Below are 10,824 nucleotides of genomic sequence, written 5' to 3'. Positions count from 1 at the left end.
TGTTATAGATTAAATGACCATAAGTGTGTGAGTTAATTTGTAGGCTCTCTATTCTGCTCCACTGATTTTTGTGTCTGGTTTTGTGCCTCAACCACACTGTTTTAATTACTATAGCTTTGTAGTATAGTCTGAAGTATAGGAGCATGATACTCTCAGCTCTGTTCTTCTTTCTCAAGATTGTTTTGGCATTTGTCTTTTAAGTTATGAATTACAAATAGCTTTTTCTCTGTAGTTTGCCTTTTGATTTGGGGCCCTTTTCTTCAATTTGGTATTAAGACTTTTTTATATTTTTGATAGTCAAAATGATTAATTTTAGCAATTTTTAAAATTATTCTAGATTGTAAATTAAAAAGGCCTTTTTTAACCTAAGGATATATTTTCCCTTAATTATTTTTAATGTAAACTTAAATTGATATGGAATTTACCTTTGTGTATAGTAAGAAGTATAAAACCAACTTATCTTCTTCTGGATGGACACACAACTGTTCTAACAGCATTTACTTTAAAAAATTCTTTGCCTACTGAGTTGAGATGTCACCTTGCTCATATACTAAATTTGTGTGACTACTTGAGAATATTTTTTGAAACCATACTTTCTGAAGTGCCAAGTTCAATTATGTTTCCCTTTCATCATACTTCTTCAGATAAATAAACTTTTAGTTACTCATCAGGAACATTTTCTGCCATATTTGATGAAAGAATCAAGAGGGAGGTGTGATTATTACCCATATAAGAAAATAATTTGAGGAAAGCCATGTATAAGCCCAGAAGAAAAATAATTCTCCAGATAATATTGCTAGAAAATCCCCAAACAACAGGGTTTTGCTTTTTATTTCTGAAGCTGTTGCCAAGTCATTCCATACTGCTCAGGAGGTCTTCTTCTAAAAGTGGTCAAAGAGGGAAAAACCCACAATACTTAAGGAGAAAAAATGAAACAAAAAGCATATCCCTCTCCAAGAATACATTTCCTGCTGCCCCTTTTAATAGGAAACTACAAAGTTTTTACCATAAAAGAGAAAAGTAATTCACTTAAAAACCTTATCAAGCCAAGTAAGGGGGTTATATTGCATTCATATGTATATAGTTAGACTTAGTTTTCTGGCAGCAGTACTTTTTAGAGTAAATCTTGCTTATTTGTGCAAAGATAGTTTAGGATAGCTTATTGGCAAGTACAAAGATATTGTTTCAGTAACTCTACTGGCATAACAAGATATAAAAATAAGACCAAAGCCAATATCTATAAGTTCAGTGTGTCCAGGTTAGCATACTTCACACCAGCACTGGTGGAGGTCTAAATCTTGTGTCCTCATTTTCCCATAACATTAGCAGAAAATGCAATGCACAACATTTTTAAATGCTTTTTATAGGTTCTTCCTTCTCCAAGACTGATGTAGCTATTAGCAGCAAATCTTGAGATGTTTCTCATCATTTACTAGTGTCAGTTCCTTGCTTTCCAGGCTTTCTTAAACCAACTGTGTTTCTAGATCATCAGCACTCCACATTTCCACATTCTCACTATTTTGAAACTACCTTTTTTTTTTTTTTAAGAGTATCTGTTAACTTTCATGTTGCTTAAAACACTGGTCAATTCTTAGTCCTCATATTACTTGATCTAAAAACTACATTTGTCATTGATCACCCATTTTCTTGGCTTCCCAGGTGGTGGCTCAATGGTAAAGAATCCATCAGCCAATGCAAGATACACAGGAGATGGGAGTTCAGTCCCTGGGTTGGGAAGATCCCCTGGAGGAAGAAATGGCAACCCACTGCAGTATTCTTGCCTGAAAAAAATCCCATGGAAAGAGCAGGCTGGCGAGCTAAAGTCCATGGGGTCTCAAAGAGTCCGACACAACTGAGCTCTCACACACGCACCCACCTTCTTGAAACATACTTCACTTGGTTCCAAGGTACATGCTTTCCTGTTTTGCTCTGTTTTCCTACTTCACTGGCTACCTCTCTTCAGGATTTTTTGCTCATTCCTAATCTCTTGACTTTAGGGCTTTTCAGGGTCCAGTCTTAGATCTTTTCTCTTTCTGCCCACCCTCATTCCCTTGATGATTGCCTCTGCTCTCACATCTTCCAATACCACCTAACTCCCCCTGATGATATTGATTTATATTTCCATTGTGGATCACTTCCTTAACTCTAGAAGTCATATATCCAACAACATACCAGCTGTCTCTTCAATAAGTATCTGAAGTGTAACATGTCTGAAGCTAAGCTTCTATTCTCTCTTTCCTAAGTCTGCACATAGTCTTCTCCATCTCAGTTAACAAAACTTAGCTGTTCATTTCCTTAGGTCAGAACCTCGAGGCATCTCTTACACCCATCATTCAAGCCACAAGGAAATCCTTTGGCCTCAGTTTCAAAATATTTACCTGAGCACTTATCTCCATAACTATTGCCCTTATTGAAGCCACCATCATCTGGGTCATTCAAAGAGCCTCCCCAGTGAGCTCTAGGTTTTTGTCCTTGCCCTTCCACAGAGTAACTTTCCCTTTAAGATATAAGATAGATCATACTCCTCTGTTTTAAGAATTCAAAGTGGCTTCTCATCTTAGAATAAAAACCAATGTTGTTAAACTAGCCACCAAGGCCCTTTATAATCTTTATCTCCTCTGCTCCGCTCTGACATCATCTTCTAATTCTGTACTTCTCCAGACTCACTGACCTTTCCACTGCTCCTTGATTCATAAGCTCACTCTATTAGTTTTCTATTGCTACTGTAATAGTTACCACAAACTTAACAGTTTAAAGTAACACAGATGTACTATTTTACAGTTTTGTAGGTTACAAGTCAGACACCGGTCTCACTTGCCTAAAATCCAGATATTAGGAGGTCTGTGTTCTCTTCTGGAGGCTGTAGAAGTAAATTAATTTCCTTTCCTTTTCCACCTTCTAGAGGTCTCCCATGTTCATTGGCTTGTGGTACTTTATCTTCATCTTCAAAGCAAAAAAGATTGTGTCTCTCTGATCCTTCTTCCATTGTTGTATATCCCTATGACCCAGGCCAGGAGAGGTGCTTTGATTTTTAAGGGCTCAATGTAATTAGATTGGGCCCACTTGGATAATCTCTTCATCTCAGGGTTGGCAACCTTATTAATATCTGAAAAATCCCTTTTGCCATGTAAGATAACACATTTAAAATTCCAGGAATTAGGATATCTTTGGGGAGAGGCATTATTTTGCCTAGCATACTTATCTCCTGAAATACTAGCTCATATTTTACCTTTCCAGTGAGTTTGTCCTGACTATCCTATTTAAATCCACCTTCATCACAGTATTCCCTCTCTTATTTTCCTATTTAGTTTGTAATAACACTGGTCCCCAAGTAATATACTATGTGGTATATGTTAATAATTTTTAGCTTGAATTTTCTCTCTCCTGTCATCAGAATATAAGCAGTGTGTTATGAAAGTTATGGAAGTTGATCTGTTTGTTTCATTCTCTACCTACAATATCTAGAGCAGTGCCTATCATACAGTAATACCTTCAATAGATACTTATTGAATGAATGGATAAAAGAAAGTGGGGATTCAAGCACAAGAATCTCACCTTGTTTCTAAGACAGACTTTCCAAATCAAGGGATGAAATATATTTTGAACCAGTATCCTCATGGACTCATCATTATTTAACATTTCCTTTTTGTCTGATGGACTTTATCCACTATGTATTAAGTAATTGAATTTATTGGATTTTAGTATATGTATAGTGACATAGTGGATCTTCAGCGCTTTAACAGTGCCTTATTCATAAAGGAAATAGATAACACACCTCATTTGGTCTAATTTGATCTATAATGTGTTGATTTCATAACTATCAAATTAAGAATGATTCCCTCTATTCCTAGTTTTTCTAAGTGTTTTTTTCTTTTCTTCTTTTTTTTTTTTTAACCATAAATGGGTGTTACTTTTTTTCAAGTGCTTTTTTGATATCAGTTCTTGGGATTGGGTGATTTTTTATTACCCTGTTAATATGGTGGGTCATATTGATTGATTTTCAGATGTTGAACCAGTCCTGTATCTTTGAAATAAAGTCTATTTGTTCAGAGTGTAATTCTTTTTATATGTTCCTAGGTTTTATTTGGAGAAGGCAATGGCAACCCACTCCAGTACTCTTGCCTGGAAAATCGCATGGACAGAGGAGCCTGGTAGGCTGTAGTCCATGGGTCTCAAAGAGTCGGACCCGACTGAGAGACTTCGCTTTCACTTTTCACTTTCATGCATTGGACAAGGAAATGGCAACCTGCTCCAGTGTTCTTGCCTGGAGAATCCCAGGGATGGGGGAGCCTGGTGGGCTGCTGTCTATGGGGTGGCACAGAGTCGGACATGACTGAAGTGACTTAGCAGCAGCAGCAGGTTTTATTTTCTAATGTTTTGTTAAGAATTTTTTGCTGATATATTCATGAGGGAAATTGCCTGTAGTTTTCATTTTTGTACTGTCTTTGTCTTGTTTCAGTATCAGGATAATAGGGTTTCATGAAATAAGCTGAGAAGTGTCCCTCCTCTTCTATTTTCTAGAAGAGATTGTGGAGAAGTTCTGGCCAGAGAAATAAGGTTAAAAAGGGAAATAAAAGACATATAAACTAGGAAGAAATAAACTTCCCCTATTTGCAGATGACATGATGGTCTATGTTTAAAAAAAAAATTCTATGAGATCTACCAAAAACTTCTAGAAGTAATAAGTGAGTTCAGGAAGTTAACAGGATATAAAATAAACATTCAAAAATCAGTTATGTTTCAGACTTCCCTGGTGGCCCAGTGGTTAAAACTCAGCACTTCTAACCCATTGCAGGGGCCATGGGTTAGATCCCTGGTCAGGGAAGTTCCACATGCTGCATGGTGCAGCCAAAAAAAAGAAAAAAAAAGTCTGTATTCTAACAGTGAAAATATAAAAACCCAAATTAAATTAAAATGCCATTTATAGCTGCTCAAAAATTTAAATAGATATATATTTAATAAAATATGCAGTGCTCGTATGCTGGAAACTATAAAACGCTGATGAAAGAAATAAAAGATCTAAAATGGAAAGACAAACCATGTCCATGGATTTAAAGTCTCAATATAGTAAAGCATTGTAAACATGTCAGTTCTCCCCAGATTAACATGCAGAACCTCTAAATATCTCAGCAAGATTTTTATAGATGTAGCTAGGCAGTGTTATTCTAAAATTATATGGAAAAGCCAAGGAATTAGACTAGCTTAAACAATTTTTAAAAAGAATGATAAATTGGTAAGAATCACTCCACCTGAGTTCAAGAATGATATACTATAGAAACCAAGACTGTAGTGGAACTGGTTAAAGGAGAGGCACAGAGATCAGTTGGGAAGAAGAAAGAACTTTATAGCCTGTTGATTTTTTTTCTAAAGGTAATTCAGTGAAAGTTGAATAATCTCAATAAATGGTGCTGGAGCAATTGGCTATCCACAAACAAAAACTGTTTCAACTTAAACCTCACATGTTATACAAAAATTAACATAAAATGTTAGTACATTTAAATGTAAAATGTAAAGCTATAAAAGTTCTAGGGGATCTTCCCAACCCAGGGATCGAAACCCTGTCTCCTGCATTACTGGCAGATTCTTTACCATCTGAGCCACCAGGGAAGCCCTGTATGAGTCTATACACGTAATAAAACAGAAAAAGCCCAGCAAAGATTTGCTTTCAGATAAGTTTAGCTCTGAGGTGATGGTGTAAATTGAACCATAGAATTTGTCCCATCTGGAGAAAAGAAATACAAGTATAATTTGGTTATATTGCAGTTTTGATCCCAGACTACTACAATAAAGTGAATATCCCAATTAAAAAAAAATGATATAGAACTAGCACTGCCTTCTAGTAAACTGTGTCCCCAAATTTTGAAGAGCACATGTGTATACACCCTTGTTCCTTTTGCTCTTTGCAGCCAAGAGAGCAACATGGGTCACCAGCAGCTTTACTGGAGACATCTGAGAAAATTTGTCCAGGGTTCTCATTCTTGCCAGGTCCACTCAAACCGCCAGAGTCTAATTTGGAAATATGGCCTCAATATGTGCCGTCAGTGCTTCTTCCAGTACACAAAAAACATGGACTTCATTAAATGAAGTTGAGTTACTAAGTGAATTTTTTTGAATGGATCATCCAGCACATCTACGTTATGCAGAAACAATACTAGATCTTTGTATGTAAAATAAAAGTTGAAAAACTTAAAAAAAGAACTATACATGCTCATTGTAATAATGTCCAATTCAGTATAATTGCATAAGATATGACCGGTAGGGAAACTGAGTGAAGAGTTCATGGGTCCTCCTTATACTGTCTTTGCAGTTTCCTGTTTATAATTATTTCAAAATAAAAGTGAAAACATATTTTATTCTGATGCATTTCATAGTAATCTAAAGAAGACACAGATGCCAAATGTGGAGAAGCAGTGCCAATTATTTTTAAAATTACCTTTTATTGAGGTGAAATCATGTAACATTAAAATTAACCATTTGAAGCATACAACTCAGTGGCTTTTTGTACTTTCAAAATGCTATGCAATCATCACCACTATCTAGGTCGAAAACACTTTATGAACCTGAAAGGAGACCTTGTATTCATTAAGCAGCCACTCCCTACTCCCCTTTGCCGTCAGTCCCTGGAAAACCACTGTCTACTTACTGTGTCTACTGAGGACTCACTTACTCTGGATATTTCATATAAGTGAAATCATACAATATGTGACCTTTTGTGTCCGGCTTCTTAGCATAATGTTTTCAAGGTTCACCCTTATTGTATGTGTCAATACTTCATTCCTTTTTGTAGCTGAGTAATATTCTATTAAGGATGTACCATAGTTTATCTGTTAATGGCAGTTAGCTTGTTTCCACATTTTGGCATAGTGTTGTTATAGACATGTGGCAGTTTGATGCAGGGAAACAGTTATTTCCAAAATTCCTTGTTTCCTTTGTGGAAGGTGTAGAATCCTTGCAGGCTATGTATCATTGGTTGCAACCATTAACTCTAAAGATTTTGTAATTTGTTTGAGGAAGATGATGTATCACTGCAGTTTTCCTAGTTGTTCATTCATCCCAGGTGAATTAGATATTGGAGCAGTTAGAGATGATAACACAGGCACCGACTGCTTATTTTGGGAGGAACAAATAAGAACACTTTGTGAGATTGGAGATAAAATGTCATCATAAGAGCAATTGTAAATTATTAGATGAGAGTCAACATACTGCTTATGAGTGATCAAGACATAAATATTTTATTCTTTAAAAGCTTTGAAAACATAAATTTAGGAGATAAAGTACTTTAACAACAACAAAATAATATGAACCATGGAGGTGCTTAATCTCTTGGGCCCAGTTTATTTAATATGTAGTCATCCTTGTGTCCTTAAAGGCTTCAGAAATGAAATATCTAACACTTTAAAGGCAGTAAGGTCATTGTTTTATAATCCCATAATTAAAGAGCTCTCCAGAAAGGTTTTTAGGCATATCCAAGCAAGTCTACTCTTTCTTTGTACAGAACAAATCCAGCTCTTTCATGGCCTTTCTTCTTAGTTAGTTCTTTCAGTTTTAAACCATTGGCTCTCAACCATCCTGCACATTAGAACTACCTGATACATTTTCTAAAATACCATTGTCTATGCTGCCACCCAGATCAACTGAATCAGAATTTCTAGGAACATGCCCAAGCATCTTATCTATATAAAGTTCTCAAGTGATCCTAAGGTGTTGCTAGGGTAAGGGAGTAATAATTCAAACTGCTGCTGCTGCTAAGTCACTTCAGTCGTGTCCAACTCTGTGCGAGCCCATAGATGGCAGCCCACCAGGCTCCCCCGTCCCTGGGATTCTCCAGGCAAGAACACTGGAGTGGGTTGCCATTTCCTTGTCCAATGCATGAAAGTGAAAAGTGAAAGGGAAGTCGCTCAGTCGTGTCCCACCCTCAGCGACCCCATGGACTGCAGCCTTCCAGGCTCCTCCATCCATGGGATTTTCCAGGCAAGAGTACTGGAGTGGGGTGCCATTGCCTTCTCCAATAATTCAACCTACTGGTTCTCAAAGTTGATGAGTATCAGAGTTACCTACAAAGCTTGATAAAAATAAGCTGGGTGCCACACTCAGGTTTCTGATTCAGCAGTTCTAGGTAGGACCTGACATTTTTCACTATGAACAAGATTGCAGATGGTGCTGATGCTGCCAGCTCAGGATTCAATTTTAAGAATAATGGGTTAATCTTGTCCTTTTTACTTGGTGAAGATGAGGACTGGTCGAATTAATCCATATAAATACCCTAAAAATGATTGTTTTCATTATATTAGAGAAAGTCCTTCAGCATGTTAAGATAATGAACTGTATAGTCAGAATGCATGGTTAAAATACCACTTCTATATAACTTTGGTCAAGTTCCTTATTTTTTAAATCTCCAGTTTCTTTATCTGTGAAATGGATATTATATATTTGTTTTGAGGGTTAAATTTGATAATATATGTGAAGTGATTGACATACAATAAATATGCGTTTTAAGTTTTCTTGATAACTTTCATTTTCCAGTATTATAGCTGTCCTTTGGTCTAACTGGCTACCAAGTGGTTTAACAAGTAAAGAAATATATGTTAAAAAATCAAGAAGATAATTAATCGGGGAATTCAACTGAGGCTTTCCAAGAACTGAATGAGGGTTTATACATTTGTAATGGTTAAAAAGCTTCATCTCTGGAGTCAGAGAACCCTGGGTTTGAGTCCTGTCAGAAACCTCTCTGTTTTCCTTTGAAAAATGATGGTAATAAAAGTTCCCTACATATTGGGTTGTTGTGATTGTAATAGAACAGATAATTCAAGTACAATGATTAGCACAGTCCTGGACATATCATAGGTACTCAATAAATGTTAACTATTATTAAACTGAGGGTAATTGATTGCTAGCTGCTCCTTTAAATATTAACTCTCCTTTTCGTCTTTTGAACTGACGTGTTTTTATAGCTTTTAGAGGTATGTCAGGAAGGAATGTAAATTCTCCAAGGGGAATGCAACTATTGAGAAGAAATTTGTTTACTATTTCCTAAACACTCTTCTGAATACAAGACTGAAAAAGAGTGAAGATTTACTCTTCAGACACTGGATAACTTCTCTTTTATTTCCATTGCCAGAATCAAGAGAAGAGCTGTTGAAACCCCTGGTCAATCATTAGTTTCTATTTCAGACCTTCAGTTGGGTGTTTCTGTCAGTGCACCGCCTTACAAATACGGCTCTTGCCAGTTCCCTGCTGTGACTTCCTGACTGGAAGTCCTGTACCTGCTCTCGGGCCACGTACATACAGAAACCTCTATTTCAAAAAAAAAAAAAAGAAGCTTTTCTTTTTGTATTTTTTATTGGACAGCAAAATGGAAACAACCCCCCAAATACTCTGGATATGATGCAAACTGGTCTTGATGGACTGCAGCATAGGTGGTTGCAGACAGATATTGTAAGGGAAGCTGCTACCATAGTCTTTTGCGTAGATACAGTGACAGGAGGTATCGTTTCATTCATTTTGCAGGGGATAACTCTGCTGTTTAAACACTTAGTCTTTTTTCCCACAGTATGTGGAACAAATTCGACTGAGGATATGAATTATTTAATGGGTATGAATGAACAGATGCTTATTTTAATATTTAGTGTTTCTTTTAATATTCAGTGTTTCTTTTTAATATACATTAGGAAAAAGCACACATGCTTATTTTCTCAGACACTTTTGTTTAAGGTAAATCTAAAATGCATAGAAAGCTTAAAATATGAGGTAAATAGAACTATTAGAAACAATAGTAGAAGGAAAATGTAAGCAGTTTTGATAAATACAATGAAGGTGAATATGATAGATTTGGGAAATTTTTTGTGAAATATGCAAGCTGTTTGGTGCCTCAGAAGCTAATAGTGATCCATCTGTATATTGTTTGTGTATATCCATCTATACATTTAGCTATAGAGAGTGAAATGGCTATGGCAGTCTTTTCCAGTCTTTCATTCATGTATTGTTGTTTAGTCACTAAGTTGCGTCTGGCCCTTTTGTGACCCCATGGACTGTAGCCTTCCAGGCTCCTCTGTGAGATTCCCAGGCAAAAATACTGGAATGGGTTGTCGTTTCCTTCTCTAGGTTTCACTGTATGCTTGTCTTCTACTGTAGCCTTTCTTTGCCACAATTCTCCCTTTTAAATATTTTTGTTAATTATAAGAGAAAGATAAAGAAGAAAGAACCAACACACATATTCAGTGAAAAATAAAGTGTAAATTTTTCAGATTTGATGGGTGCTTCATTTAAAATTACCATTAAAATGACCAGTCTTTGCTTATCAACTTATGGTTAAAGCCATTATATTTTCTCATGTTTTATATACCAGTGGAATTTATTTTCTAATTTAATTGCCAAATTCCTTATCTGATTAGATCCTGAAGAGAAGCAAATTAGTGCTGGAGAAAAAAATAGACAAGATAAGATTTTCTTTACTGTTGTGCAAGTCATGTATATTTCATGTAAGATTAATAGTGGAATGTTTCAGTTCTTTTTCATTTTATCAGAAGCAAACACTTGCTACTTTATCTCCCCATCCCAGGAAACAGAATGGGGTGATATATGCCACAAGTCTAGTAATAAAAGAAGCTCTTGAAAATGAAGTCATTTAATTGAATTGGCCAAAAATGACTTGGATAACAAGTCATGGTGATGAAGCCATAAATGGCATCCTCAGTTCTACCATGGTTCCCAGGGAATAAAATTCTTATCCTACTACTAAATGTGACTAGTTTATAATTCTGCCTTACTAGTGTCTCTGTGAAGTAGTATATTCTTACTAAGTTGTTTCCAACTTGTTTCATTCAT

The 10,824-nt window shown here is 36.0% G+C and overlaps 1 pseudogene; it reads left to right on the top strand.

Annotated features, from left to right (window-relative positions):
- On the top strand, positions 5,920-6,084 carry LOC102189497 (annotated as a pseudogene).

This window comes from Capra hircus, chromosome 14 (assembly GCF_001704415.2).
Source record: "Capra hircus breed San Clemente chromosome 14, ASM170441v1, whole genome shotgun sequence".
NCBI classification, from domain to species: Eukaryota; Metazoa; Chordata; class Mammalia; order Artiodactyla; family Bovidae; genus Capra; species Capra hircus.
The sequence above is the reverse complement of the archived record's forward strand: the minus strand, read 5'-3'. Positions and strand labels throughout refer to the sequence as shown.